Source organism: Prunus mume, linkage group LG1, assembly GCF_029339155.1.
Source record: "Prunus mume cultivar Tortuosa linkage group LG1, ASM2933915v1, whole genome shotgun sequence".
Lineage (NCBI taxonomy): Eukaryota > Viridiplantae > Streptophyta > Magnoliopsida > Rosales > Rosaceae > Prunus > Prunus mume.
In genome coordinates this window covers 811,599-822,890 of record NC_142698.1, presented here as the reverse complement: position 1 = coordinate 822,890, position 11,292 = coordinate 811,599, and the positions used below count along the sequence as shown (strand labels likewise).

At 39.6% G+C, this 11,292-nt stretch overlaps 1 pseudogene; it reads right to left on the bottom strand.

Annotated features, from left to right (window-relative positions):
• Positions 1-3,559: 3,559 nt before the first annotated feature.
• LOC148920619 (uncharacterized) lies at positions 3,560-7,644 on the bottom strand (annotated as a pseudogene).
• Positions 7,645-11,292: the final 3,648 nt, after the last annotated feature.

Here is an 11,292-nt window from a genome sequence, read left to right as displayed (position 1 = left end):
TCATAATATGGTGGGAGGAGTCTTGTGGTGAGTTTTGAGTCAAATCCAATGGCTAAAACTATGCAATACACCAACCACTCCATTTCAGAATAAACTTTGTACGACCCTAAATTGTCCAATTTCATAGAACAATAGATATCGGATCGAGTCCAAAACAGGGGGAACATCATAATATGGTGGGAGGAGTCATTTGGTGGGTTTTGAGGGAAATCCAATCTCTAGAACTATGCAATACACCAACCACTTCATTTCAGAACGAACTTCGTACGAACCCGAATTGTCCAATTTCATGGACCAATCGATATCAGTTGACTCCAAAACTTGGGAACATCATAATGTTGTGGGAGGAGTGATTTCGTGAGTCTGTAGTGAAATCCAATTGCTAAAACTGTGCTATACACCAACCACTCCATTTCATAACGAACTTTGTACGAAAATAAATTGTCAAATTTTTTGGAACAATCAATATCGGATTGAGTCCAAAACTGGGGAAACATCATAATATGGTGGGACGAGTCATTTGGTGTGTTTTGAGGGAAATCCAATCCCTAGGACTATCCAGTTTCTTGGACCAATCCATATCGAATTGAGTCCAAAACTTCGGGAACATCATAATACGGTGGGAAGAGTCATTTGGTGAGTTTTGAGTGAAATCCAATTTCTAAAACATAATACACCAATGACTCCAATTCAGAATGAACTTCGTACGAACTTGAATAGTCCGATTTCATGGACCAATCGGAATTGGATTGAGTCCGAAACAAGGGGAACATTATCGTACGGTGGGAGGAGTCATTTGGTGGGTTTTGAGTGAAATCAGTCTCTAGAACTATGCAATTCCCAGCCACTTCCTTAGAGAACGAACTTCGTACGAACATGAATAGTCCAATTTCTGGCACTAATCCATATCAGATTGACCCCAAAACTTGGGGAACATCATAATATGGTGGGAGGAGTCATTTTTTGGGGTTTGAGGGAAATGCAATCTCTAGAATTATGTAATACACCAGCCAGTCCATTTCAAAATGAACTTCGTACGAACCTGAATTATCCAATTTCTTGGACCAATCGATATCAGATTGAGTTCAAAAATTGAGGAAGGTCATAATGTTGTAGGAGTAGTTATTTGGTGATTTTTGTGTGAAATCCAAATGCTAAAACTATAGAATACACCAATGATAGGAGCATATTTATGCGACTTTGCTATCTTATTTCTTTGCATTTACTTGTTAATTCCCATTTATTAGAGTGATTTAGCTTATTTTCGTACTATTGTAGGTCCAGATGGCAAGATTGGCAAGAAAGGGCATTTTGGAGCATTTTAGAGCAGTTTTGGACTTGGAATGGATAGCATATGCATGGGCCAAGATGGATGGACGTTTTTGAGGTTCGAATAGGCTAGGAATGTGCTAAAAAAATGGGGAAATTAATTCAAGAATCAGCTTATGGGGATTAATTTCATATTAGGAAACCTAAAAACCCTAATTTCGTGGGTTTCTATTGGGCCCTATAATGCCTAAAGAAATCTGCCAAATAAAACCCTAATTTCGTGGGTTTCTGCTGGGCCCTTTTACCCTAGATCTACCACATATATAAAGGAGGGGTTGCCGCAGGAGAAGGGAGTTCTTTTGGTGCCGTAGCAAGAAAGGAGAAAGGGAGAAGAAGAACTTGGCGCCGGAACCTGCTGCATCCATTGGGTTTTTCAGAGTTCTTCCCTTGATTAGTTCAAATGTTTATTCTAGATTGCTTTTCAATTATTATGAACATGTGTAACTGAATTTCTTCTTAGTTAGAGGTGAATTCGAAGCCATGGACATATGTTTTACATGAATTGATTACTTCCAGTTATGGTTTCATAAAGTATGAATGTGATTTACTTTTCTGTTTTATTGAGGACTTATTCTTGCATGTTTATTAAGGATGCATACTTAGTTTGTATGCAATGAGAGACAACTAGCAAACAAGACAATCATAGCAAAGTAAAAATAATAAAGAGAAGAGGAAAAGAGAGCAAATCTGGTTGTAGAGCCCGGAGATTCCGTTGTCTTTCTATTTGAACACATGGGTTGCCTCCCACGAAGCGCTTGCTTTAATGTCTTCCAGCCGGACGGTACCTCCCTTTAAGCTTTACTAGGGCCAATGGCATGGAGGGGTACATCCTCCACTACATGCTCCTCAAAAGACTCATAGTATGGCTTCAAACGGTGTCCATTCACTTTGAATTCATGTCCCGTCTTAAAACTTTGAATTTGGACTGCACCATAGGGAAAAACATTAGTAACAACAAAAGGACCAATCCATTTAGAACGCAACTTACCCGGAAACAAACGAAGGCGAGAGTTGAAAAGTAACACTTTCTGCCCCACAGAAAACGTTTTACTACGAATCATCTTGTCATGGGCAGCCTTTGTTTTCTCCTTGTAAATATGAGCGTTCTCATAAGCTTCAGTCCGAATTTCCTCAAGCTCATTCAATTGCAATTTCCTATGAAGTCCAGCGGCATCAATGTTCATGTTGAAAGTCTTGACTGCCCAATGTGCACGATGCTCCAACTCAACTGGAAGATGGCATGGTTTCCCATAAATGAGCCGAAAAGGAGACATTCCAATTGGTGTTTTGTAGGCAGTACGATATGCCCACAATGCATCATTCAAACGCAAGCTCCAATCCTTTCGAGTTGGTCCAACTGTCTTTTCCAAGATCTGCTTGATTTCCCGGTTGGAAACTTCGGCTTGTCCACTTGTTTGGGGATGATAAGGTGTTGAAACCTTATGCGTGACATTATACTTCTTAAGTAGTGCCTCTATGGTCCGATTACAAAAGTGAGAGCCCCCATCACTTATAAGTACTCGTGGCATTCCAAATCTTGCAAATATGTTAGTTTTAATAAAATCTGCAACCACTTTGGAATCATTGGTACGGGTGGCTTTTGCTTCCACCCATTTTGAAACATAATCCACAGCAAGTAAGATATAATTAAAACCATGTGAAGAAGGAAAAGGGCCCATGAAATCAATACCCCAAACATCAAAAATCTCAACAGAAAAGATAGGGGTTTGTGGCATTTGATCTTTTGCACCTATATTGCCCGTTCTTTGACAACGATCACAAGTCATACAAAAAATTCTAGCATCCTTAAAGATAGTAGGCCAATAAAATCCACATTCTAAAACCTTAAGTGCTGTGCGTTGTGTACCAAAGTGACCCCCACATGCATAAGTGTGACAGAAGGTTAAGATTGAATTAAACTCAGAATCATGCACACATCTACGAATAATTTGATCAGGGCAATATTTCCACAAATAAAGGGTCATCCCACACATAAAACCGTGCAATTTTTTTAAGTTTATCGCGTTGGTGCCTAGTTATGGTGCTTGGAACTTGTTTAGACACAATATAATTCACAATATCAGCATACCGTGGCTCACTTACCTCAATGGTCAGCACTTGTTCATTTGGGAATGCCTCTGGAATAGGTAGAAGGTCTTCTTCATGTACCAAACGGCTCAAATGGTCAGCCACTACATTTTCACATCCTCTTTTGTCCCTAATTTCCACGTCAAACTCCTGAAGAAGAAGCATCCAGTGAATAAGCCTTGGTTTGGCTTCTTTCTTTGTGAGTAAGTACTTCAAAGCTGCATGGTCAGAGTAAATTATAACTTTAGTACAAAGTAAATAAGAACGAAACTTATCTAAAGCAAACACAACAGCAAGAAGTTCTTTTGGTGGTGGAGTAATTCAATTAAGCATCATTCAAGGTTCGGGATGCGTAGTAGATGACGTGTGGCTTCTTGTCCTTCCGTTGTCCCAAAACAGCCCCTAAAGCATAATCTGATGCATCACACATAAGCTCGAACGGAAGGCTCCAATCTGGTGGAACAATGATAGGTGCTGAAGTTAACAATTCTTTGAGGTGATTGAACGCCTTCTCACATTCGTCATGGAACACAAACGGCACATCCTTTTGTAGAAGTCGGCACAAGGGTGTTGAAATCTTCGAGAAATCTTTGATAAAACGTCTATAGAATCCTGCATGTCCAAGGAAAGAACGAACCTCTCTCACCGAAGTGGGAGAGGGTAAGTGGCGTACAAGACCTATTTTTGATTTATCAACTTCAATTCCCTTTTCTGAAACTATATGTCCTAAAACTATGCCTTGTTTTACCATGAAGTGACATTTTTCCCAATTTAAAACAAGGTTGGTTTCAATGCAATGTTTTAATATCAACGTGAGATTAGTTAAACAGCCATCAAAAGAGTCACCAAAGACACTAAAATCATCCATGAAAACCTCAATAATCTTCTCAACGAAATCGGAAAAGATACTTACCATGCATCTTTGAAAGGTGGCTGGTGCATTACATAAACCAAATGGCATTCGTCGATAAGCAAAAGTACCAAACGGACAAGTAAAAGTAGTCTTTTCTTGGTCATCTGGGGCTATAACAATCTGATTATATCCCGAATAGCCATCAAGAAAGCAATAAAAAGAATGACCAGCTAACCTTTCAAGCATTTGATCAATGAACGGCAAAGGGAAGTGATCTTTCCTTGTGGTGGCATTGAGCTTCCTATAATCAATGCAAACTCTCCAACCTGTTTGGATACGAGTCGGGACAAGTTCATTCTCTTCATTTTTACCACAGTGACTCCTGATTTCTTTGGTACAACTTGAACCGGTGAAACCCAACGACTATCCGAAATTGGGTAAATGACCCCACAATCAAGAAGCTTAATGATCTCCTTTTTCACAACTTCCATCATTGGAGGGTTGAGTCGGCGTTGAGCCTCTCGAGTTGGTTTAGCCCCCTCCTCTAGAAGTATGCGATGCATGCATGTTGTAAGACTAAGTCCCTTGATGTCGGCTAAAGTCCATCCAATAGCTGTTTTGTACTCTTGCAACACCCGAACTAGTTTTTCCTCCTCCATTGCCGTGAGTGATGAAGAGATTATGATAGGCAAAGTCTCTTTATCTCCCAAGAAGACATACTTCAAATGATTCGGTAACGGTTTAAGCTCGAGAGTGGGTGCCTGAATCACCGAAGGTAACAACTTGTTAGTAGAAACGGGAATTGGGATTGAGATTGGAGACTTACCAACATATTGTGGCAGTGACTCAAGGGCAGCCACCATCTCGCCAATTTCTTCATGATTAGGTTCGGCCCCATTTTTATGAGTTCAATTCCCTGAACAATGGTGGTTTCAAGGACATCCCTATCTAGGGATTCGAGATATTCTGCGCCAAAGAATCAAATGCATCAATAGAGAAACAGGAGTGATCATCAATAGGGTACCTTATAGCTTCAGAAATATTGAAATCAATGATATTGCCATCAAATTCCATTGTCAACGTCCCCTTGAACACATCGATCTTGGTTCGGGCTGTTTTCATGAAAGGTCGTCCAAGTAAGATTGGCAATGGTGTAGAATGGGCCGAATCCTCCATCTCAAGCACATAAAAATCTGCTGGAAATATCAAGTGGTTAACCTGCACCAAAACATCTTCCAAAACTCCTTTCGGATATGCATTAGAATGATCGGCTAATTGAATTATAACGCCATTATTTTTAAGCTCTCCTAAGTTCATAGATGCATAAATAGAGTATGGCATGACATTAATGGAAGCACCTAAATCTAACATGGCATGTTCAAACTTGGTGTTACCAATAACACAAGGGATTGTGAAACTACCTGGATCTTTGCATTTAGGTGGCAGTTTTCGTTGCAAAACTGCGGAAACGTTCTCACTTACCCTTACCACTTCTTTGTTTGAAATCCTCCTCCTTGTTGTACAAAGCTCTTTCAAGAATTTAGCATATCTTGGAACTTGCTTTATTGCGTCAAGAAGTGGGATATTGACTTGTACCTTCCTGAAAGTCTCAAGATGTCTTTTTCATTCTCTTCTTTCCTAGATTGCATAAACCTGCGAGGGAAAGGCACATTTGGTGGGATAGGGTTAGAATGAGTTGAATTTGGAACAACCTTACCTGAGTTTGGTTGTGTAGGAGCTTTGGGGGACTGCAGCAAGGGTTGTTCCTCCCTTGCCGTGGCTTTGTCCACCTCCTTCTCTTTGAGCAGCAGCTTTTCGTTCTCTTTTGGGCTTTGTTTGGACATTTTGGGATTGGTTCCAATCTCTTTACCACTCCTCAAGATGATAGCTTTAGCCGTTTCAAAACCTCCTTTTGGATTGACAATGGTTGAGCTAGGTAGTTTGCCTTCTTCTCTAAACTGTCCCATGAACTCCGCCATCTGCCCAATTTGCTTCTTCACTTCGCTCATCTCTTTGGCTTGATTTTGTAAACCCTGAGTCAAAGAAGTTAGTACTTTAAGCATTTGATCATTATCCAATGGCGAACCTGAATTTGATTGGGCAGTTTGTGGTTGAGGCTGTGGTGGTGCGAACGGCCTTTGATAGAGCCCTGGAGGTGGCTGTCTATATCCGCCTTGTTGTTGTTGAGGCTCCCTCCACTTCAAATTTGGATGATCTCTCCAGCCGGATTGTAGGTGTTTGAAAACGGGTCATACCTAGGTTGATTTTGGCCTTGATAACCTACGGCATTGGCACTTTCCCATCCCCCATTCTCTATTAATTGAGGACATTGATCAGTGGGGTGTCCATGCATAGAGCACACGCTACAAGTGGCTGTACTTTGCACTTTGGATCCTTCAACAACCTGCGAAATAAGAGTAGAGAGATTAGCCATTTGAGATTGAAGTTCCGAAATAGCACTTACCTCATTAACCGGACTTGGCGTGTATGATCTCTCCCTCCAACTCCTTCGTATTGTTGTGCATTCAAAGCTCGGTTTGCTATTAAGATCTTCGCAGCAACTGGTGTTTTGTCAACCAAAGCACCTCCCGCTGAAGCATCAAGCATTTGTCTCTCCAGTGGAAGTAGTCCTTCATAGAAATATTGAATTAAAAGCTCTTCCTTCATTTGATGTTGTGGGCAGGATGCAACTAACGTCTTAAAACGCTCATAGTATCCAAAAGGATTCTCCCGGGCCTTGTTGAATTCCACTAATTTTCTTCCTCAAAATAATGACTCTTGAAGTTGGGAAGAATTTCTCTAAGAATGCTTTCTTCATACTTTCCCAAGAAGTGACGGTTCCAGTGCTAGTTCATAGAGCCAATCTTTAGCCTTGTCCATAAGAGAGAATGGGAAGGCTTTCATCTTCAAAATATTCCCATCCACGTTAATGGGTGTCATACTTGAACATACTACTTCAAATTCCTTCAAATGCTTGTTTGGATCTTCCATGGACAGCGCATGGTATTTGGGAATGTGATGTGGCAAACTCGACTTCAATTCAAACTCATCGGTCTTACCTGCAGCTGCCCTAGGGTATTGAATGCAAAGAGGGACTGCAGTGTCCAATCCTGAGGCTGAAAGTTCCTTGATTGTTCGATTGTCTACAGCCATGTCTTGTTCCTCTTCCAAGTCCGTTTCAGCTTCAGATTCAGGTTCGGAACTAGAACTAGAGGGATTGAGTTCTGGCTGCTTCCTCTTCCTTCTCAAAGTTAGTTCGAAATCGTCGTCAAAGTCCAATATGTGCGCACGAACAGGGTGTGAACTTCGAGTCATAAACTAGTACCTAAAACAAAGAAAACAAAACAAAACAAAATCAGAAACACAAGAAAAACGAAAACAAAGGAAGATTAGCAATTTTGCTAATCCCCGGCAACGGCGCCAAAATTTGGCGAGAAATAACTAACGCACGAATTAAACCCTATAAATTATGCAATCGTGAGTACGAGTAAGTAGGGATCGTTCTATTTCGGGATTAGGAGGATGCTAATCAACACAAATTAGACTTATTAAACTGAAAACTAAGTTAAGGGAACAATGATTGGGGAACTTGGGCGATTTAGAATAAAGTAAAACGTGCAGCAAACAACTAAGTTGTGAATGAAATATGGATTAAGGGATAGCTAGAGGATTCTTCTCCACACATGGAACATATGCACACAAATCAATCTCCAGTTACTATTTCTATAAAGTATGAATGACAAAGCCCCAAATTAATTGTGAATGCACTAATTAACTCTCAGATTTTCCTAAGTTCATTGAATTGGACTCAGCGACGCAATCAAATTATCCTTATCAAGTTCCCTATATGAACAACATGATAGAGATACATATCAAAGATCATTAAGTTCTATGAAAATCATAAGCCTTGACAAGGCAATTGTAACTATGAAAAGCATGATACTCCTGCCAAGAATTTACTTAACGCAATCATGACTAGTGACTTTTACTACTTATGAATATAAGTTCATAACGATTAGGTGAAATTCCCTTATATTCTAGCATCAAATCCCTGCATACAAACTAAGTATGCATCCTTAATAAACATGCAAGAATAAGTCCTCAATAAAACAGAAAAGTAAATCACATTCATACTTTATGAAACCATAACTGGAAGTAATCAATTCATGTAAAACATATGTCCATGGCTTCGAATTCACCTCTAACTAAGAAGAAATTCAGTTACACATGTTCATAATAATTGAAAAGCAATCTAGAATAAACATTTGAACTAATCAAGGGAAGAACTCTGAAAAACCCAATGGATGCATCAGGTTCCGGCGCCAAGTTCTTCTTCTCCTTTCTCCTTTCTTGCTACGGCACCAAAGAACTCCCTTCTCCTGCGGCAACCTCCTTTATATATGTGGTAGATCTAGGGTAAAGGGCCCAGTGAAACCCACGAAATTAGGGTTTTTTTGGCAGATTTCTTTAGGCATTATAGGGCCCAATAGAAACCCACGAAATTAGGGTTTTTAGGTTTCCTAATATGAAATTAATCCCCCCCTTTTCCAGCTGGAATTTAGGTCGAATAGGATTAGGATAAGGTAAAATAAAATAAAATCGTTAAGGTTTTTACTTCCCAGAAGCTGATTCTTGAATTAATTTCCCCATCTTTTTAGCACATTCCTAGCCTATTTGAACCTCAAAAACGTCCATCCATCTTGGCCCATGCATATGCTATCCATTCCAAGTCCAAAACTGCTCTAAAATGCTCCAAAATGCCATTTCTTGCCAATCTTGCCATCTGGACCTACAATAGTACGAAAATAAGCTAAATCACTCTAATAAATGGGAATTAACTAAGTAAATGCAAAAAAATAAGATAGCAAAGTCGCATAAATATGCTCCTATCAACCAACCACTCCATTAGAGAATGAACTTCGTACGAACATGTATAGTCCAATTTCTTAGACCAATCGATATCGGATTGATTCCAAAACTTGGGGAACATCATAATGTTGTGGGAGGAGTCATTTGGTGAGTTTGTAGTGAAATCCAATTGCTAAAACTGTGCTATACACCAACCACTCCATTTCAGAACGAACTTTGTACGAACGTAAATTGTCTAATTTTTTGGACTAACCGATATCGGATTGAGTCCAAAATATGGTGGGAGGAGTCATTTCGTGTGTTTTGAGGGAAATCCAATGTCTAGAATTATGCAACACAGCAACCACTCCATTTCAGAACGAATATTGTATGAACCAGAATTATCCAATTTCTTGGACCAATTGATATCGGATTGAGCCCAAAAGTTGGGGAACATCATAATATGGTGGGAGGAGTCTTTTGGTGAGTTTTGAGTGAAATCCAATGGCTAAAACTATGCAATGCACCAACCAATCCATTTCAGAACAAACTTCGTACGAACCTGAATTGTTCTATTTCATGAACTAATCGATATCGGATTCAGTCCAAAATAGGGGAAACATCATAATTTTGTGAGAGGAGTCATTTGGTGAGTTTTGATTCAAATCCAATTCCTAAAACTATGTAACACACCGACCACTCAACTAGTGAACGAACTTCGTACAAACATGAATAGTCCAATTTCTTGAACTAATCGATATCGGATTGAGCCCAAAACTTGGGCAACATCATAATATGGGGGAAGGAGTCATTTGGTGGGTTTTTTTTTTTTTTTTATTGAAATCCAATTGCTAAAACTGTACTATACACCAACCACTCCATTTGAGCAGAACGAACTTCGTACGAATGAATTGTCCAATTTCTTTGACCAATCGATATTGAGCCCAAAACATGGGGAACATCATAATGTGGTGGGAGGTGTCATTTGGTGAGGTTTGAGTGAAATCCAATCTCTAGAACTATGCAATACACCAACCCCTCCATTTCAAAACGAACTTCGTATGAACCTAAATTGTTGAATTTCTAGGACCAACCGATATAGGATTGAGTCCAAAACTTGGGGAACAGCATAATGTTGTCGGATGAGTCACTTGGTGAGTTTTGAGGGAAATCCAACATCTAAAACTATGCAATACACAAACCACTCTATTTTAGAACGAATCGTACGAACTTAGATTGAGTCCAAAACATGCGGAACAATATAATGTTGTCGGATGAGTCATTTGGTGTGTTTTGAGTGAAATCCAACTATTAAACTTTGCAATACACCAACCACTCCAATTAAGAAGCGAATATAAATCGTACGTACCTGAATTGTCAATTTGGGCCAAGCGATATTGGATTAAGTTCAAAACTTGGGAACATCATAATATGGTGGGAGGAGTCACTTGGTCTGTTTTGAGTGAAATCCAATCTCTAGAACTAAGCAATACACCTACCACTTCATTTCAAAACGAACTTCGTCGAACCTGAATTGTTCGATTTGGGGACCGATTGATATCGGATTGAGTCTAAAACTTGGGGAACCTCATAATGCTGTGGAAGGAGTTGTTTGGTGGGTTTTGAGTAAAATGCAATCTCTAGGACTACACAATACACGAACCACTCCATTTCAGAACGAATATCGTACAAACTTGAATTGTCCAATTTTATGCACCAATCGATATCGGATTGAGTTCAAAACTTGGGGAACATCATAATGTTGTGGGAGGAGTCATTGGTTGAGTTTTTTTGCAAATCCAATGGCTAAAACTATGCTATACACCAACCACTCCATTTCAGAATGAACTTTGTGCAAACCTGAATTGTCCAACTTCTACGACCAATCGATATCGGATTGAGCCCAAAACTTGGGGAACATCATAATATGATGGGAGGAGTCATTTGGTGGATTTTGAGTGAAATCCAATCTAGAGAACGATGCAATACACTAGCCACTCCATTTTAGAACGAATTTCGTACTAACTTAAATAGTCCGATTTCAAGGACCAATCGATATCGGATTGAGTCTAAAACTCGGGGAACATCATAATGTTATGGGAGGAGTCATTTGGTGAGTTTTGAGTGAAATACAATCGCTAAAACTATGCAATACACCAATCTCTCATTTTGAG